We start from the raw sequence: 19578 nt of genomic DNA, 5'->3' as shown, positions 1-19578 counted from the left end.
AGGGGCATCAAAAATTTTTGAAAAGTTTAATTTTAAAAAACACTTCAGATAGAAAAGGAAAGAGGATATTGGAGAACAGGTTCCTTTAATTGCTAAACCAAGCATCCCTCATAAACCGTAACATGCCAAGGCCTCTGAATAATCCTTTGGGGTGGATCATACGCAATAGAAGCAGCGGGTAGATAAAGTGGGAATGAAGGCCAAGAGCTCTCTCATCAGGAAAAGAAAAATAGCCTCAGGCTTCATTCTCTGCAGATCAGCATCAATTTCAGCTGAGAGTAAAGTTGTAGGACCAAAATCAGTTATTACTGCTTGACAGGAACTATTTACCAAAAAAAAATAGCAAAAAAAGAAAAAAAGAAAAAGAAAATAAACGAACAACTCTTTCAGCTGTTCTATTCTTTACGTATATAAATTGCACATCCATTTTCCAGATGGGTGGGTGGATGGATGGATGGATGGATGGATGGATGGATGGACGGGTGGGCGTGCGGGCGTCCGGGCGTGCGGGAGGACAGACAGACAGACAGACAGACACAACTTCTGAAAATAATTTTAATTGTTCTACAATGACATTGTTCTGCTTGGTATTGGAGTCCCTGACAACCACTTTAAAATAAACAAGGTAGGGAAAGTATGAAGACCATAATTTCTGAATTTTTTCCCAACTCTTTCTCAGTAATGATCATACAGTCATCTGTATTTTTCTCTTTATAACAATGTTGTGCCTCTGTATATTTGTGCGTATCTATGCACAGAGAAACACAGGATACCACTCTGCATCAAATCACCAGGAGAATTAGGATGTAAAGGAACTTAGAATGAAACAGTCAACAACATTCCAAGCCATTGTTCAGCAGTTTCTCATATCAAAATATTTTTGAATTAGGTCTTTCTTCTGCCATTTCTAACATCAAGCTTGCTCCTCTACAATTCCCAAAACATTATTTTGTAAACAGACAGGCAGAGAAAGTTCCAAGCCCCCTTTATACAATTTCTTTCCAAAATTCTGTTGGATTGGAAACTATGTAGGTAGTCCTTGGTTAACAATGACAATTGAATTTCCTTCACTAAGTGACATGATTGTAAAGTGTGACATCATTATTATGATTATTATTTATTAGATTTTTATGCCGCCCCTCTCTGAAGACTCGGGGCTCCTCACCACAACAATAATACAATATACAGAGTACAAATCCAATATAAATTAAAATGAAAATTAAAACCCATGTATGTATGTAGGCATGGGCATTAAAAACAATCATTACTGCACAATCATACCATTCTCATGTATTACAGTCAGGAAAAAAAGGTGGTAGTGGGGGAAAGAGATAATTATTCCCCCATGCCTACATACATACATATACACATACTGCTCAAAAAAAATAAAGGGAATACTTAAACAACAGAATATAACTCCAAGTAAATCAAACGTCTGTGAAATAAAACTGTCCACTTAGGAAGCAACGCTGATTGACAATCAATTTCACATGCTGTTGTGCACATTCAACTTTGTACATAACCAAGTATTCAATAGGAATATTTCATTCATACAGATCTAGGATGTGTTCTTTGAGTGTTCCCTTTATTTTTTTGAGCAGTGTATATATAGCACATAGAATTTAATTATATTATAATTAGCATTCAAATAAAATATTGTACATGTCTTAATTTTAAAAAGTGGAAGTTGGATTATTTTGAAAAATAGCAACCTTTTTTGGTCTATTCAATCGTTTCTGATTCTTATAGACAGACTACCAGGACAAGTCCTTGCAGTTTTCTGGGCAAGTGGTTTATAATTGCCTCCTTCCTTGGGTTGAGAGAAAGTGACTGGCCCAAAGTTACCCAGCTGGCTTTGTGCCTATAGCAAAACTGAAATCTCCACCAACTGCTTTCTGGTCTGAGCCTGAACACAACAAATTGGCTCTCGATCTTAATTTTTACAGGTCTTTTTTTTTTCCTTATAGTAACTTATATTCATAGCAAAGGATGAGACACCATCTTGTGTTTAATAGTGGTATTGCTGCACTCTGAAATAATCTACAATTTTAAAAAACTATGCTCTGCATGCTTACTTGGAAATAAACATTGTATAAGCTGGTATTATCTAGTAATATATTTAACTGTAGATCTCTTTTTAATACCAGCCACTTTAATTCCTTGCCAAAAATAAAATGTGTGAAATCTGCTTTTTATACTGTAGAAACAGTAACCTAAAGCTCAATCTAAAATTCCACCCCCTTTTGAAAATTCTCTTGAGGAAAATATACTTGAAAAATTGTTATTTGTTGATCAGGTCACAACAAGAGTCCCCAACTTACGACCAGTTATTTTTAACCTTTCAAAGTTACAACGGCCACAAAGTAGTTAATTCATGATCTGTAAATCACTTCTAGATGTTGTAAATTATCACACCACACGCACCAAATTACTGAATTTTGGGTAGTTCAGCTTTGCAACCCAGTGTGGCATTTTGTGGCTGCATGGCTGAGATTTTAGGGGTGGTTTTTTTCTGGTTTGTGGTATTTTTTTGCAAATTTCCAGCAAAAAAATGCTCAATCGAGTGAATGGCTTCACTTAACGACTGCCATGAAAAAAGCCATAAAATTAACATCTGGTCACATGAGTGATTTGACCTACAATTATAATGACTTAAAATCAGATTTTTGGTCCCAATTGGGACTAAATGTTGAGAACTACCTACATGACTATTCTTCAAAGTAACTTTATTGTAAAAGGACTTTACTAAACAACATCCTTTGAAGTAGATTTAATTTTGGGAAAAGACAGCTGAAGGAAACAATACAACAGCCGGCTTCTATCTGTGAAAAGTTGTCATATGGAAGAAGACTACAGAGTATTGGATACAAATATGTTCTGCCGGCGTGTTTCAACCGTCCATAATTACAGGGTAATTAGTCCAGCAAGACACACACCACACAATAAAAGGAAAACCCAAAGGTTTTTATAAACAGAAAAACAGAAACAGCTCCCTTTTTAAATGTCAAAGGGATTTTCTGGTACACACACGGCACAGGTTAAATGTAGTCCAGTTGCCCATCCAATAACTGGGAAATTGAGTCCAATTCTAAAGTCCAGAGAGTCCACACACAATCTTGAACAGCACAAAAACCACGATCTTGACAAAACAATGAATCAGATAAACTGCCATGAGACTAAAACACCAAGCTGCACTTTTATCTGTAGCACTAATTACAGCAGCCCCACCCAACCACAGGTATCCTCATTTTCTCTTGTAATAATCCTTCAGCTGTTGTCTCCTATGCATCACTCTACGCATGCGTGGATGTGTCATTAATTCTTGTTCAGAATCTAGGGATGATACAGATGATTGATCTCCTCCTGGGCTGTCTTCCAAACTCCCCTCTTCTCTGTCAGTCACGCTTCCTTGGTCAGAGGAGGCTTCGTCAGCAGATTCCATCGGGAGCAAAACAGGCCTGCGGCATGTGGATGTTTCCCCCACATCCACCTGCACATTCCTTGGGGCAGGAGCTGAGCCAGAGGTAACCACAACACAAATATAGTCTTAAGTTACAAGAAAGCGGATTCTGGTCGGCTGTAAAGAGGAGGCTTTTATCTGGGGAGGTATTATTACTTTATTTTAGCTTCATTTATTTTATATTAAAAGTCTTATTTATTTTTATAGCATATACAAGTACACCATATATAAGGTTAGTGCTAATTGAGAGTATAAACGTTTAAAGAAAATCAAAAGTGCCAAAATGTTCACTTCTGTACCAGTGATGGCCTGCTACATCAATAAGATGCTAGATTCCGGTAGCGATTTTCAGGATGCATGCACAGCTGTGCTCCCCTGATGGATGCACGCATGCCCCCGTGTGAGATTTCGCTTCTGTGCATGTGCAGCAAGTGAAATCTTGTGCAAAGACACTTGTGCAAGCAAGATTTTGCCAATTTTTTGCTTCTGCACATACGCAAAAGCAAAAATATCAGCGAAAATTGCCGAAATCTCGCTCGCACAAGCGTCTTCACACAAGATTTCACTTGCTGCACATGCACAGAAGCAAAATCTTGTGCCAACGGGAGTACGTGCGCCTGCGATGGGCGCGGAGGGCACACCGGTAGCGCCAAAGACGGCAGACCTTTGCTGTTCTGTACTAACTGCATAATTTTGCATAACAATTCATAAATAATAGAATTACAAACATAAAAATAACTTTCTGAACTCAGTTATTTTTAATCAATTTTACCCTATTTTCCAACTAGATATAAAGATACAGTATATTTTTGTGAAAAGTTTTCCCCTCCTTTTGGCTTATCTTTGTCACTGAATGTTATAAAGAACCTTACTAATATTATCAGAATCATCTCCCCCCCATCCCCCCATTCAACTATATCCAACTCTGGACAATGCCTGGACAAGTCCTTGCAGTTTTCATGACGAAGTTTTTCAATAGTGCTTTGCCATTGCCACCTATCTAGGGCTGAAAGCAAGCGCCTGGCCCAAGGTCACCCAGCAGGCTTCAAGCCTAAGGCAGAACTCAAACTCATGGTCTCCCAGTTTCTAGCCTGATGCCTGACCGCCCTCTTCTTTGTGGCAATCATCAAATATTGGAACACTGCTATCATGTCATCCCTAGTCCTTCTTTTCGCTAGACTAGACATACCCAATTCCTGTAACTCATTTTCATGTGTTTTAGAATTGACCCCCCTCTTCCCAGTGACAGTAGCTTAAGTATTGGAAAGCAGCTGTCGTGCCTCTCCTAAGCCTTCTCTCTTTTAGCCTAAGCATACCTAGTTCCATTAGCTATTCATAGTAAGATTTAGGCTCCAGGCCCCTTACCATTTTTGTTGTTCTTCTCTGCACTTTTTCTAAAACCTCAGCAACTTTTCTGTACCATAAGAAGAAAGTGAACAGAAAATTATCCTGAAGAGGCAAGGTACTAGGAACCATAAACTCAGCTATCTGTACATTGAACTCTTGGTCCTCCTAACTAGCTTTGGAAGAAATGTCATGCAACAAGGTTCTGACAATGGTGAACTTTTCTCTGAAAGAGGTAGTAGTTTATTCATTTTTATTTGATTTGTTTGGAGTTCATTTCTCCTAGTTCCACTGGCTCTAAAAAAAAAAGGTGGCTGCCTACTCGAGTTATCGGATCTGACCATGTTGAATAATTTTTCTCTTGTTTCTAACCTTTCCGTTTTAGCTTTGGTTCAAGGAACAAGTAGCAGATATGGCCAAAAAATTGACAATTTATTTTATTTATTTATTATATTTGTATGCTGCCCCTTTCTGTGGACTCGGGGCGGCTCACAACACAATAAAACAATTCATAACAAATCTAATAATATACAATTTAAAATTTAAAATAGTTTAAAAAACCCATTTTTAAGCAAACATACCAACAAACATACCATACATAAATTATATAGGCCCGGGGGAGACATCTCAATTTCCCCATGCCTGACGACAAAGGTGGGTCTTGAGGAGTTTACGAAAGGCCAGGAGGGTAAGGGCAGTTCTAATCTCTGGGGAGAGCTGGTTCCAGAGAGTCGGGGCCACCATAGAGAAGTCTCTTCCCCTGGGGCCCGCCAACCAACATTGTTTAGTTGACGGGACCCGGAGAAGGCCGACTCTGTGGGACCTAACCGGTCGCTGGGATTCGTGCAGCAGAAGGCGGTCTCGGAGATATTCTGGTCCGATGCCATGAAGGGCTTTATAGGTCATAACCAACACTTTGAATTGTGACCGGAAATTGATCGGCAACCAATGCAGACTGCGGAGTGTTGGTGTAACATGGGCATATTTGGGAAAGCCCATGATTGCTCTCGCAGCTGCATTCTGCACGATCTGAAGTTTCCAAACACTTTTCAAAGGTAGCCCCATGTAGAGAGCGTTACAGTAGTCGAACCTCGAGGTGATGAGGGCATGAGTGACTGTGAGCAGTGAGTCCCAGTCCAAATAGGGTTGCAACTGGTGCACCAGGCGAACCTGGACAAACGCCCCCCTCACCACAGCTGAAAGATGGTTCTCTAATGTGAGCTGTGGATCGAGGAGGACGCCCAAGTTGCGGACCCTCTCTGAGGGGGTCAATAATTCCCCCCCCCCAGGGTGATGGACAGACAAATGGAATTGTCCTTGGGAGGCAATTGTCCTTGGGAGGCAAAACCCACAGCCACTCCGTCTTATCCGGGTTGAGTTATTCTTATATGCCAAGTGAGCATTTTTTTTAACTGAAGGTTCCGCTCAAGGTCACTCACCTCCTGACTGGATTGCTCAACGTGCTCTATGAGGAACTACCCTTGAAGATCATTTAGAAGATGCTGATGGTGAATGGACAGAAAATCAGGCAGCTATGAACATACCATGGGTGCATGTTATAGATTTGCATGCGAATTGCCTTGCCAGTATGCTTTTAAGTGCAATTCAAAATTTTATGTCTCCCTCTTTCAGCATCGTCATAACCTTGAAAGGTTGCTGAATGAAAGCTTTCAGTCAAATAAATAAGTAAAAATATATATTATTTGTACATAAGCAATAGTAATCTGCAGAGTTGCACTTATTTGAGATTATAAATCTGTTCCTTGCCTATAAAATATTGTTGACTGAAGAATGCCATTTGACCTGAACTGCTTCTTATTCTCCTGCTTATCAACTGTTATTTTTAGAAAGATATTCAGCAGGAACAGTGTTTGTTATAAAATATAATCAGGGACCAGTGGCATTAATTTTAACTACCAAAATATAGATTCAGTGCTTTTAATTTTATACAGCTATTTAATGACTTTTAGTTACTTCAATGATCAATAACATTCTACTTCTTCCTAAGCTTCATATTTCAAGGATATTGATAGTACTGTACATCTATCGAAGAATGCGTAGAATAGTAAAAATGGATGAAAGAAGATATTTTTACCCTAGAACAAAGAGAATTAAGAATCCTGCCAAAAAGAATCAACTTAACTTGCGTTGCTCCACAGAGCCAGGCTAGAACTAGATCTTGAACCACAAAACTGAATTAAATGCAATAAATAATTATTATTATTATTATTATAATACTACCTGCTAGATATCATTTTAACTGAAAATATCACACAGATGTAGACTATATAAAAGTAAAGAAATTTTTCTCAATCTCCCGGGGGGGGGGGGTGAAAGTTATATAAAATTTTGTGTAAGGGGACATGATGTAATGTAACATCTGTGTCTCTGCTCTGAGAGCTCAAGGGAAGGTGGAGTATGTACTACATTCTGAAAGATTAATTATATGATCAGTTTGTTAGAAGACAAAACTCAGGAGACAGTACTTTCTTTTTTTCAGAAGTACTTAAACAGAGGTTATCTACTATCTAGCAAAGCAAGGTTTCATACATCTTGCAGGTTCTACATTAAAAACAAAATTGGGACTACCTTCATGATTCCTTACAAATATGATAATGTGATTCTGCTTATATGGCCTGAGGTATAGAATTCTCTCTAGTCCAATTTCATTGGGAATTAATTGTAGGGATTTTAATTAAAACAGCTTCAAAATCAGTATCTGGATCTATGAGGAATACTAGAAAAAGAATCAGTCTTTCACAGGATGATGGAGCTATAAACTACTTTTTTATCTTTTGATGCATTTATTCTTTGCTTTATAATCAACGAATGCCCTGTTAATCTATTAAAAAACATTAATTTTATAGGACACCAATGAGAACTGCAAGGTAACTGAGGCAACCCATAAAATTATAGATTCTATTTGTGCTACAATAGACAAATGAACCCATTCTTTGTTAGCATATACTGTAGTTACCCAAAAAGCTATTGATAAGTTCTGGATGGTCACTTTCATCACATTGATGAGTGTGGCTACCTCTTGCTTTCACCCCTAAACAGTTCAGGAATACACAGTTTCTTATTTTGGGCTTTTCTCTAGAATGTTCTGAGTCCTTTTTAGGAAACCACGTGCTCTTGCCAATATTCTCCCCATCATTCTTCAGGTGCAGATCCCATTACAGTCTTGACCATGCTTTATTTTTAGGTGAAACAAAGCAAGATGGACAATAATTGAATATACAAGTGGTCATATGAAATTGTCCAAAAATGTGTCTATGTGGTTTGGTGTCAGTTGTTGAAATTCTACTTGTCAAAAGAACTCTAGCTACATTGATTAGGAAATTATCTCTGCTAATGTATAACTGGACTAGCTATGGAATTCATCACAAGCATAAATTTACTCTATTATATTTATTATATTTAATCCAGCAAGGGAATTGAGTGTGATCAATTCCCTTCCTGGATTAAAATATAATAATCTTATCACTTCCCAAAATGGATGGATGGCATTATGAGTTTAGTAATTATAACCAGTGATACATTCAAATGAATTAAGCACAAATCTTCAATAGCCAGAACAAAGTATGCATAGGGACAACTCTTGTGATAATTACTTCGGAATTAAATCACTGTTATATTGAGTTTTAAACGTCATGCTTTAAAAAAAAAAATAGCACATCATAAACTCCCACTCTTATTTCCATGTTTATGAAGACAAACATGAGTTAATGGTATTCTGAAAGTCCAACAGGATTGGTACCAATCTAATCTTGGAGAGAGCAATCTTTCAGCAATGTTCACATTAGAGAAACATCTTTCAGCTGTGGCGAGGGGGGCGTTTGCCCAGGTTCATCTGGTACACCAGTTGCGGCCCTATTTGGACCGGGACTCACTGCTCACAGTCACTCATGCCCTCATCACCTCGAGTTTCGACTACTGTAATGCTCTCTACATGGGGCTACCTTTGAAAAGTGTTCAGAAACTTCAGATCGTGCAGAATGCAGCTGCGAGAGCAATCATGGGCTTCCCAAGGTATGCCCATGTTACACCAACACTCCGCAGTCTGCATTGGTTGCCGATCAATTTCCGGTCACAATTCAAAGTGTTGGTTATTACCTATAAAGCCCTTCATGGCACCGGAGCAGAATATCTCCGGGACCGCCTTCTGCTGCACGAATCCCAGCAACCGGTTAGGTCCCACAGAGTTGGCCTTCTCCGGGTCCCGTTGACTAAGCAATGTCATTTGGCAGGACCCAGGAGAAGAGCCTTCTCTGTGGTGGGCCCGACCCTCTGGAACCAGCTCCCCCCAGATATCAGAGTTGCCCCCATCCTCCTTGCCTTTCACAAGCTCCTTAAAACCCACCTCTGTCGTCAGGCATGGGGGAATTGAAATTTCTCTTCCCCCTAGGCTTATAGAATTTATACATGGTATGCTTGTATGTATCAGTGGTTCTTTAAATTGGGGTTTTTTAGATTATTTTTAATATTAGATTTGTTTACATTGTCTTTTTATATTGTTGTTAGCCGCCCTGAGTCTTCGGAGAGGGGTGGCATACAAATCAAATAAATAAATAAAATAAATAAATAAATGTTCCATAAGAAGCAATAGTGCTCCAAAAGACCCAACAGTTTTGCAAGATGGTTTTATTTAATTGGATACTCTTATTGCCCCCCCTGCCACCGCCCTTGCCTCTTAACACCCCCAAGGCATCCCACTGCCCCCCAAGGGAGGTACCACTCTCTTTGGGAACCACTGCAGTAGAACAACCTACCTCCTGAAGTTGTGAATTCTCCAACACTGCAAGTTTTTAAGAAGAGATTAGACAACCATTTGTCTGAAATGTATACTATTTTCAGGGTTTCCTGCCTGAGCAAGGGGTTGGGTTAGAAGACCTCCAAGGTCCCTTCCAACTCCGTTATTCTATTCTACTTATGTACAAGCTCCAAGTTAAGCTAAAAAAGCTGATCAGTTTCCATGATATGAACTTGAAATGAAGCAAGATAGAAGAAGTTATTAATACTTTGATCTTGGATGTTGGAGAAGATTCCCGACAATACTGTGAACAGCCAAGAAAACAAACCAGTGAATCATTGAACAAGCAACCCAGAGGTCTCACTCATGGCACACATGACTTGGCTTAATTACCCTACATTATGTGAAGATCCAACTCTCTGGAAAAGTCTCTGATGCTAGGGGAAGGTAAGAGAAGACTGACTAAACTCGACTGCAGGAAATACAACTTTAATAACCAAGTAGTTATCTCCGGGACTGCCTTCTGCCGCACGAATCCCAGCGACCAGTTAGGTCCCACAGAATGGGCCTTCTCCGGGTTCCGTCAACTAAACAATGTCGTTTGACGGGACCCAGGGGAAGAGCCTTCTCTGTGGTGGCCCCGACCCTCTGGAACCAACTCCCCCCAGAGATTAGAATAGCCCCCACCCTCCTTGCATTTCATAAGCTCCTTAAAACCCGTCAGGCATGGGGGAACTGAGATATTCTTTCCCCCCAGGCTTCTACAATTTATGCATGGTATGTCTGTATGTATGATTGGTTTTATAACAAGGGTTTTTAGCTGTTTTAATATTGGATTGTCACATGCTGTTTTTATCACTGTTGTTAGCCGCCCCGAGTCTACGGAGAGGGGCGGCATACAAATCCAATAAATAAAATAAAATAAATAAATAAATAAATAAATAATAGTTGATGCATGGAACTCACTACCAGACTCTGTAGTATCATCACCTAACCCCCAAAGTTTTACCCTTAGACTATCCACTGTTGACCTCTCCCAATTCTTAAGAGGTCAGTAAGGGGTGTGCATAAGTTCACCAGAGTGCCTTCCATCCCCTGTCCTAATGTTTCTCTTTTACTAGTGTCATGTATATAAATATTATTATATCTTTGTATATCACCAATACATACTTGACAAAACAAACAAAAAGATAAATAAAATAAAATAAATAAAATATCAGCAAGGTGGGATGAGCATACCATTGGGAGACTTGAAAGAATAGTTAGGGATTGATCATCACAGAGAAAAATCTATCTAGGGCAGGGATGTCAAACTGACTTCGACATGTTTGCTGTCACGTATCGCAATGTTTTCTCCCTAAACCGGGAGCAGAGATGCCCAATGTGTGACATATCCAGCCTGCAGTCTGCAAGTTTAACACCTCTGATCTATGACATTGTTAGTAGTAAAAAAAAAATCTTCATGGGAAATATTATTATTATTATTATTATTATTATTATTATTATTTATTCGACTCCTATGCCGCCCAATCCCGAAGGACTCAGGGCAGTTTACAACATAATATAATATAATACAAAGGATACAAGCAATAAAAAGAAGTCAAATATCATCTCTAAAAATAACTCCATGATAAGACCCATTTATATAAAAAACCAGTCAAATCTTATGCATGCACACCATTCATAAAATAAAATTTGGCCATGAAAGATGGACAATTCATGGCCCCCAGGCCCGCCGGCAAAGCCAGGTCTTCGTGACCTTGCAGAAGGCCAGTAGGGTGGGACCAGTACAGACATCGGGGGCTAGTTGGTTCCAATTTAAATAATCAAATATGAGCCAGGATGGCACAGCAGGTAGAGTGCTGTACTGCAGGCCACTGAAGCTGACTGTAGATCTGTAGGTCAGTGGTTCAAATCTCATCACCGGCTCAAGGTTGACTCAGCCTTCCATCCTTCCAAGGTGGGTAAAATAAGGACCCAGATTGTGGGGGAAATATGCTGGCTCTATTAAGAAGTGCTATTGCTAACCCGTTGTAAGCCGCCCTGAGTTTAAGGAGAAGGGCGGCATAAAAATTGAAAAAATAAATAAATCCAAACCTATTTTCCTTATTCAGCAACTCTTACATTTTAAAAAATGGAGGAACTTGTTCCTGGCTCTCTAGTTTTATGACTCAAAAAGCTACTATGTTAAGAAAACTGCTTCACGTTGAAAATGGAGAAAAAATCATGCCACGCTAATTACTCTTTTTGGTTCATAAAGAATTTAGAAGTGTTTCGGTGCTGATTCACACTTGGAACATCAAAAATGCTAAAAACAGAAGTACTATCTTCAAAGACCTAGGCACGTGTAAAAGAATATGCTATAATCAGAATGGCCCTCAGATTTGAATATTTATCTTCTCTTAAAATACTCCACCACAGAAAACACCTCTATGTGCTCATGAACGGTGTGAATTACTTTTCAGTCATACATCTTTGTAAGTATCCAGGTTTATTCATGGATTACTTTATTTTCATATTATTATTCCCTAGCCAGATGCCATACAGTATTTGGAACTATATCAGTCCCAGAGAATACAGCGAAAGGACAGGACTTAAAAAGTTGTATATTAAAACATCTGAAAAGTGATTTAATCCTGGCAGTAGCTATTTATTCTCCTCTTCACTATCTTGAGTATGCTATTCATTTTGTTAATAAAACTGTTTTAAGTTAATTAAAATATGCAAATATCCTGAACAGATTGATGGTAGCAGAAGTCAACAAGTTAGTAGAAAGAAATTAACAGAATTTAATAGAATTAGCAGTGCAATTAAAATGCATCAAAGTCTTCAGCAAGTACATATTCAATACTAATCTGAAACTATATGTTAGTTTACCATCCTGTTTTGATAACGTGCTGCTGTTCATTTAATATTACATTTTTGAATTAATATGGTTAATCTTTAAAACAGCAAATAGCAAAAAAAAAATGATTATTTAAAACTACTTAACCAGTTAAATTGTTACCTAAACACTTGAGTTCATGGGGAAAAAATCTATGTTGTTATTAGAAGTAAAAAAATGACAGCACATATCAATCAATAAAAAACTTTTTTTAAATTGTTTTGCTAGGTCTTAAACAATTATGTCAAATAATGTTCACCATCCCAAACAGAGCAAAAGTTAATTTATTTTTGCTTTTTCCTGCACAGAACTAGCTTTACAGCATAAAACTACAATTTATTCTACTAATAGTTAAAATAGATACTTAGCATTTTCTGATTAAAACCAACAAAAAACTCTCCAAATATGTATTTTATAATTAAGTTTCAAATATGTACATCATAAAAAATGTAAAGATATTTATAGTAACTGTACTTAGGAAATATACCCATTTAATAAATTTCATTTGTGCATGGAATTTATTACATATAAATACATTGCAGCTGCTATAAATTGTTATATATGCCAAAAATTATTGCTTTATAAATTCAGAGAATTTTTCAAACAAGTTTAGTGAGCAAATTATTTTACTAATATTAAAACCGGCTAAATCATAACATTCACTCTCAAAAATCAGTCCACACAAATTAAGAAATTGATAACTACCTGAATTCCTTTTTTTTCCCTTTGATCCTGTTGATCATGACTGAAGGCATTTTTTGATAATTAAAGCAATTGCCATTTTACAGGATTTTATTTTTAAAAAATAGAAATGTCACGTTACAGATTTAATGAATTGGAGCCTAAGTTGCTTCTTTTTTAAACCTATTCTTCATAGGTAGTTTTCTCTTAAATGCATGAGGTCAATAAAAGGCTGCTCTAACTATTAATTACTGTTTCAAAGGAAAAAGAAAAGGAGGCTATCCATTTGCAAGCAAAGACTTATAATTAATTGCCAGATTTAAAGTAGCTATTCTATAGGAATTGTCTAGACAAAATTCTAATCACAAAGCCCAGGCAAAGGCTAGATATATTCAACTTGACTCTCTTACTAGCCATGTCTTCGTTATCTATCTTGCAATCTGTCTATCTATTCCACAGACGGCTTTCCAGCAGCTGAAGCCAAATCTATCTTATTAAATGTTAATAGCCTGCTACTGTGGCAAGAAGCCTAACTGTACTCAAAAGACTCTTAGGTGTGCTATTACACACCTGTGGTTAAAACAAACGGATGGCTTAGCTAACTTTTATAAAGGCATATGACAGAAACCTAACAACATTTGATATTGTTTCAGAACGCCTGGCCAGGTGGCAAATACAACTCAACACTCAGACCCTATTCTGGCTGTAGAACTGAAAAGGCTTTAATCTATGCCTCAGATAGGTTATAAAATTTGTAAATTATAAAGGAATTTATTTATTCATTTATTGGATTTGTATGCCATCCCTCTCTGTAGACTCGGGGTGGCTAACAACAATGATAAAAACAGCATGTAACAATCCAATCCAATACTAAAATAACTAAAGAAAACCTTATTATAAAAACCAAACATACATACAGACATACCATGCGTAAATTGCAAAGGCCTAGGGGGAAAGAATATCTCAATTCTCCCATGCCTGACGGCAGAGGTGGGTTTTACGAAGTTTATGAAAGGCAAGGAGGGTGGGGGGAATTCTAATCCCTGAGGGGAGTTAGTTCCAAAGGGTTGGGGCCGCCACAGAGAAGGCTCTTCCCCTTGGTCCCGCCAAATGACATTGTTTAGTTGACGGGACCCGGAGAAGGCCCACTCTGTGGGACTTAACTGGTCGCTGGGATTCGTGCAGCAGAAGGCAGTCCCTGAGATAATCTGGTCCGGTGCCATGAAGGGCTTTATAGGTCATAACCAACACTTTGAATTGTGACCGGAAACTGATCAGCAACCAATGCAGATTGCGGAGTGTTGGTGTAACATGGGCATATTTGGGGAAGCCCATGACTGCTCTTGCAGCTGCATTCTGCATGATCTGAAATTTCCGAACACTTTTCAAAGGTAGCCCCATGTAGAGAGCGTTACAGTAGTCGAGCCTCGAGGTGATGAGGGCATGAGTGACTGTGAGCAGTGACTCCCAGTCCAAATAGAATGCTGAATGTTAGAGTAAGTTAGTGCATTCACTTTGCATGTGTATCAATCAGATAAGTGTCATCTCAGAGTCATTGCCCTTAACAAACTAATATAATTTTAATATTCAGCCTTCAGAGCTGGTCTGTGTATTTTTTTTTGCTATTTATTTTCTCATTGCCCTGGCTCCAAAGTTTATACACTATTAGAATTCATAGGATAGGAATTCACAGAACATCTTAACTGTGATGTTGAGCTCATGAATGAAAAAAGGAATAGGTCTAATAAATATGATTTGTTGTTACATGTTGTGAGCCGCCCCGAGTCTTCGGAGAGGGGCGGCATACAAATCGAATAAATAATAATAATAAATAATAAAATAAAACCCCTGCTTTTGCCAAAATGAGTTTTAAAAGGTTAGTTCAACCTATTTTTAACCATTGTGTCCAAATCTAGGACAGAGGGTTAATCTGTGACAGGCTAATTTATAACCTCTCAATTTGCAAAACAGTCACCTGATCCATGGATAAGGTAGTCCCAGCCAGGCCTTGGTGCATCACGCAAACATACTTTCTGTGACCCAAATTAACAAAACATAATATGAGGTAGGTGATCTCTTAATTATTACAAGGAAAAACTAATATAATGGAGAATATCTTGTAAAATAGCTACCATTTTTGTATGTTATGGATCCGTCAGTCAAAAAGAAATAAAGCATATGTATATCTCTTAACTATTTTTCTTAATTATTTGCAACTGCTTTTTATAGATGTAAGCGGCTTTCTCGGAATACGGCCGTCAGCTGTTCCAGGCTGCGGGGATTGCCACCGCCCATCGCCACCATTGCCATCCTTGCCACCCTTGCCACCCATTGCCGCTCCCATCTATTACCGTCTCCGCGTGCTTGATATTTTGCTTCCACGCACCCCATTTTCAGCTGCTGCCTGGGACAGGCCAAAAATGGGGGTATACGGAGGCTGAATATGGGGCACGCAGAGGCCAAAAATGGGGCATGCAGAGGCAGCGATAGGTGGCAGCAGCAATGACCAGTGACGGCAGCAATGGGTGGCAGAAATCCCCACAGCCTGGAACAGCTGATGGCCAGTATTCCTGGAGGCAGATCAAATCACCATTCAGCTGTTCGTGCTAAATCAGGCTGTGCTGAAGCTGATCGGGCTGTTTGCTGTAAGGAGGCAAATTGCTGGGAGGCAGAGGCCAAAGATTGGGAGCTGGTGGGTGGGCGGGGCTTTTGGCAACCTTCCAGTTAAGGCAGTCTATTAGCAGACTCTCCAGAGAGGGGCGGCATACAAATCGAATAAATAAATAAAATAAATTCACTGTATAAGACGCACAGACATTTCCACACACTTGAGGAGGGAAGTGCATCTTATACACCGAAAAATATAGTATATCCCAATGATGAAAGTAAGAATGTTGATAGGTATAGAAACCATCATATGTGGGGGGATGGAGGTGGAGGGGTGACAACTGTATATGTCAATTCAGTAGTTTAGTTTACTGCTATATATTGCAATTCACACATCTAAATACTCCTAAAATTCTTGTAAAGTTCAATACTTTATAATATTCAGCTGGGTGAAACAGTGCATCATAGGGAAAAACTCTGTTAAAAAAAGGATTTTAAGTGAGCTAATATACAGAAGGCTGGGACAATTACTCTTGAGAAAATGAAAACTGTGGATATTTTTTTACCATTTCAGTGACGCTACACTGCTGCTGTTCAGAACTATGGTGTGCTATGAATATTTTCAATGTTTCTTGATAGCTTTCAACAGGTTGCTGGAGATCATGGAACGAATGGATATAATTGTTGATGATCTTTGCCATAGTCCTACTATCAAAGTATTTTTATGTACAAAACTTGCCGGAGAAAAATAAATGGAGAAAGGTGCACTTCCTCATGTTCATGTACACTTGTGCTGCACTGGCCTTTTGTGCACTCTCTTGTTCCCTCCCCCACACAGCGACAGCCACTTAAGGGAAGGGGAGGGGAGGGGAAAGGGAAGGGAAGAGGGAAGGGAAGGGAAGGGAAGGGAAGGGAAGGGAAGGGAAGGGAAGGGAAGGGAAGGGAAGGGGGTTTCCAATGCTCACTGTCAACTTCCCACAAGGAAAGCACATGAGAAAGTTGACATGAAGTTGGAAAGTTCTCCCACACACACATTGATTTTCTGCCCAGCCGGGCTCCTTCTGTTTCTCTGTTTAAGTAAAGGAAATATCTCACGGATATTTCTGGACTCCGAGAGTTTAGAATCATAGACTAGCAGGAACAAATAAAAAATTAAAAGCTGTTGTTTATGTGATACAAAGTAATTAATAACTGCCTGCACATTTAGTCAAAACTTGCAAATAAATATATAAGTCAATATTTTTAAAAATTGCTGAAACAATATGGAAGGGAATATTTAAGCCTTCAAGTCAACACCTTGACAGAAGGTGACAGATGGAGAGAATTAAGCACATGTCTGAGAAGTAATTATAATCTTTTCTCTCTTGGAGTTTGGAGGAAGATACAAGAGAATCAGCTATCCTTGATTTGAAAATAAATATTGTACATTTTATTTACTATCCAAGGAAACTGAAGAATGTTAGGTGAAAGTAACCACATAATGTTGAACGTTAATAAAAAGGGGAAACTAAAGCTGAACACAGGGATTTAAAAACTCATCTTAATCCAGTGCTTCTCAAATAGTGGGGCGGGTCCCCTGGAGGGGCACAGATCGATGCCAGGGGGGCACATAAGCCCAGGGAACATGGTTTCTTTCTCTTTTTTTTGCTACAAGGAGTAGGTTTGTTTGCATCAAACAATAGCACACAGCACAGAGCAGGAGATGTGAAGTGCAGATAAAAAACCCTTAAGAGACACCATGGAAAAATATTTAACATGGATGAAAAGAAAGAAGGAGAGAGACGGAGATAATGAGACAAACATTAGTCTCCTGAAGGCTAAGACGTGGAAATATGATGAAGCATATGTAGCGCTTGGCATCACTGTGATCAAGGTGGGAGACGAGGAAAGACCGGTATGTCTACTGTGTCTAGTTTAGTTTAGTTTAGTTTAGTTTTATTTAGATTTGTATGCCACCCCTCTCCGAAGACTCGGGGCGGCTAACAACAATAAAAAACAATGTAACAAATCTAATATTAAAAAGTAATCTAAAAAACCCCAATTTAAGAGACCAATCATACCAACAAACATACCATTTATAAATTCTATAAGCCTAGGGGGAAGGGAGAAAAATTTTTCAATTCCCCCATGCCTGACAACAGAGGTGGGTTTTAAGGAGCTTGCGAAAGGCAAGGAGGGTGGGGGAAACTCTGATATCTGGGGGGAGCTGGTTCCAGAGGGTCGGGGCCACCACAGAGAAGGCTCTTCTCCTGGGTCCCGCCAAATGGCATTGTTTAGTCGACGGGACCCGGAGAAGGCCCACTCTGTGGGACCTAACCGGTCGCTGGGATTCGTGCGGCAGGAGGCGGTCCCGGAGATATTCTGGTCCGGTGCCATGAAGGGCTTTATAGGTCATAATCAACACTTTGAATTGTGACCGGAAACTGATCAGCAACCAATGCAGACTGCGGAGTGTTGGAGTAACATGGGCATGCCTTGAGAAGACCATGATTGCTCTCGCAGCTGCATTCTGCACGATCTGAAGTTTCCGAACACTTTTCAAAGGTAGCCCCATGTAGAGAGCATTACAGTAGTCGAACCTCGAGGTGATGAGGGCATGAGTGACTGTGAGCAGTGAGTCCCGGTCCAGATAGGGCCGCAACTGGTGCACCAAGCGAACCTGGGCAAACGCATTACACATTATTGTTTATGCACAAAAATGGAAAGCAACGGAAATCCCCAAGGACAATGAGGTTCTTAGTAAGATTATGGAATGCGCAGAATTAGATATGATGACGAGGCGGTTGAATAATCAAGTAGAAACCGAATTTTATAAACCTTGGCAAAAGGTTCATTGTTGGTGGAATAAAAGGAATGCTTAAAGATGTTGAAGTAAAGAGTTCAATAGTTAAATTTATGAGATAGAATAGATTATATAAAGATATTATATAGAAATGTTTACTTTTCTGATTTGATCTAAACTATAATTAATCTTTCCTTTTCGTATTAAGAAGATTTCAGTACTGAGCGGAGCAAATGTAGCTCCTTTTTATGTTATGTGTCATGTTTTGTTTATTTTATGTTTCATGCTATGCCTTTTGCTTTGAAAATAATAAAAATATTCAAATAAATAAATAAATACATTACACCCCAATCACGCAGATAAGCCGCTTGAGGTTTTTCAGCAAAAATGGGCCAAATATTGCAAAGAATTCTCCTGGTGGAGAGTTGGGGACTGCACAAAATGTTTACTTCTTCCTGGGGGGGACGTAACAGAAAATAATTGAAAAGCACTGTCTTAATCCATTCAGGAATTGGAGTCAGTGCCTAAATGGCCTCATTCAAGCTACTAAATAGATACTACTACAACTCTTCGTGTTTGTAACATTTAACTGGATGGAATAGTGCATCATAAAGGCAAAATGCTTTGAATATGTCTAAAGTTTGGGATCCATGAGTCCCATGGAATTTGGCCAATTTTATAAAATCTTTTATGTTCTTAAAGCTTACCATGAAGCATTTTATCACATAATATATCATAAAATATCTCCTGGGGTCAATTCTTGATGTTTGACAATTCTATACAGTTCAACGCGGGCTATTTTTAAAGCAAATGCCTCTCTGAACATTTTTAACATCCCTACATTTTTAAGAACTTTTCCAGTGAAGGCAGTCTATTAGCAGCTCTGCCCAGGCACGGAGGATTTTGGTGAGGAATTATCTCTGAAATGAGGAACCAAGGGTCACAGGTTGCTTAGTAATAAATATACAGTGGTACCTCAGTTCTCGACCACAATTCGTTCCAGAAGTGTGGTCGAGAACCGATTTGGTCGAGTACCGAATTAATTTATCCCATAGGAAATAATGGAA

At 38.9% G+C, this 19578-nt stretch overlaps 1 protein-coding gene across 17 annotated transcripts in view; it reads right to left on the bottom strand.

Annotated features, from left to right (window-relative positions):
- The window catches only part of RIMS2 (regulating synaptic membrane exocytosis 2), a 361362-nt gene that overhangs the window by 265613 nt on the left and 76171 nt on the right, over positions 1–19578 (bottom strand). The window lies entirely within an intron of this gene.

The sequence above is a fragment of the Erythrolamprus reginae genome, chromosome 3 (genome assembly GCF_031021105.1).
Source record: "Erythrolamprus reginae isolate rEryReg1 chromosome 3, rEryReg1.hap1, whole genome shotgun sequence".
Lineage (NCBI taxonomy): Eukaryota > Metazoa > Chordata > Lepidosauria > Squamata > Dipsadidae > Erythrolamprus > Erythrolamprus reginae.
The sequence above is the reverse complement of the archived record's forward strand: the minus strand, read 5'-3'. Positions and strand labels throughout refer to the sequence as shown.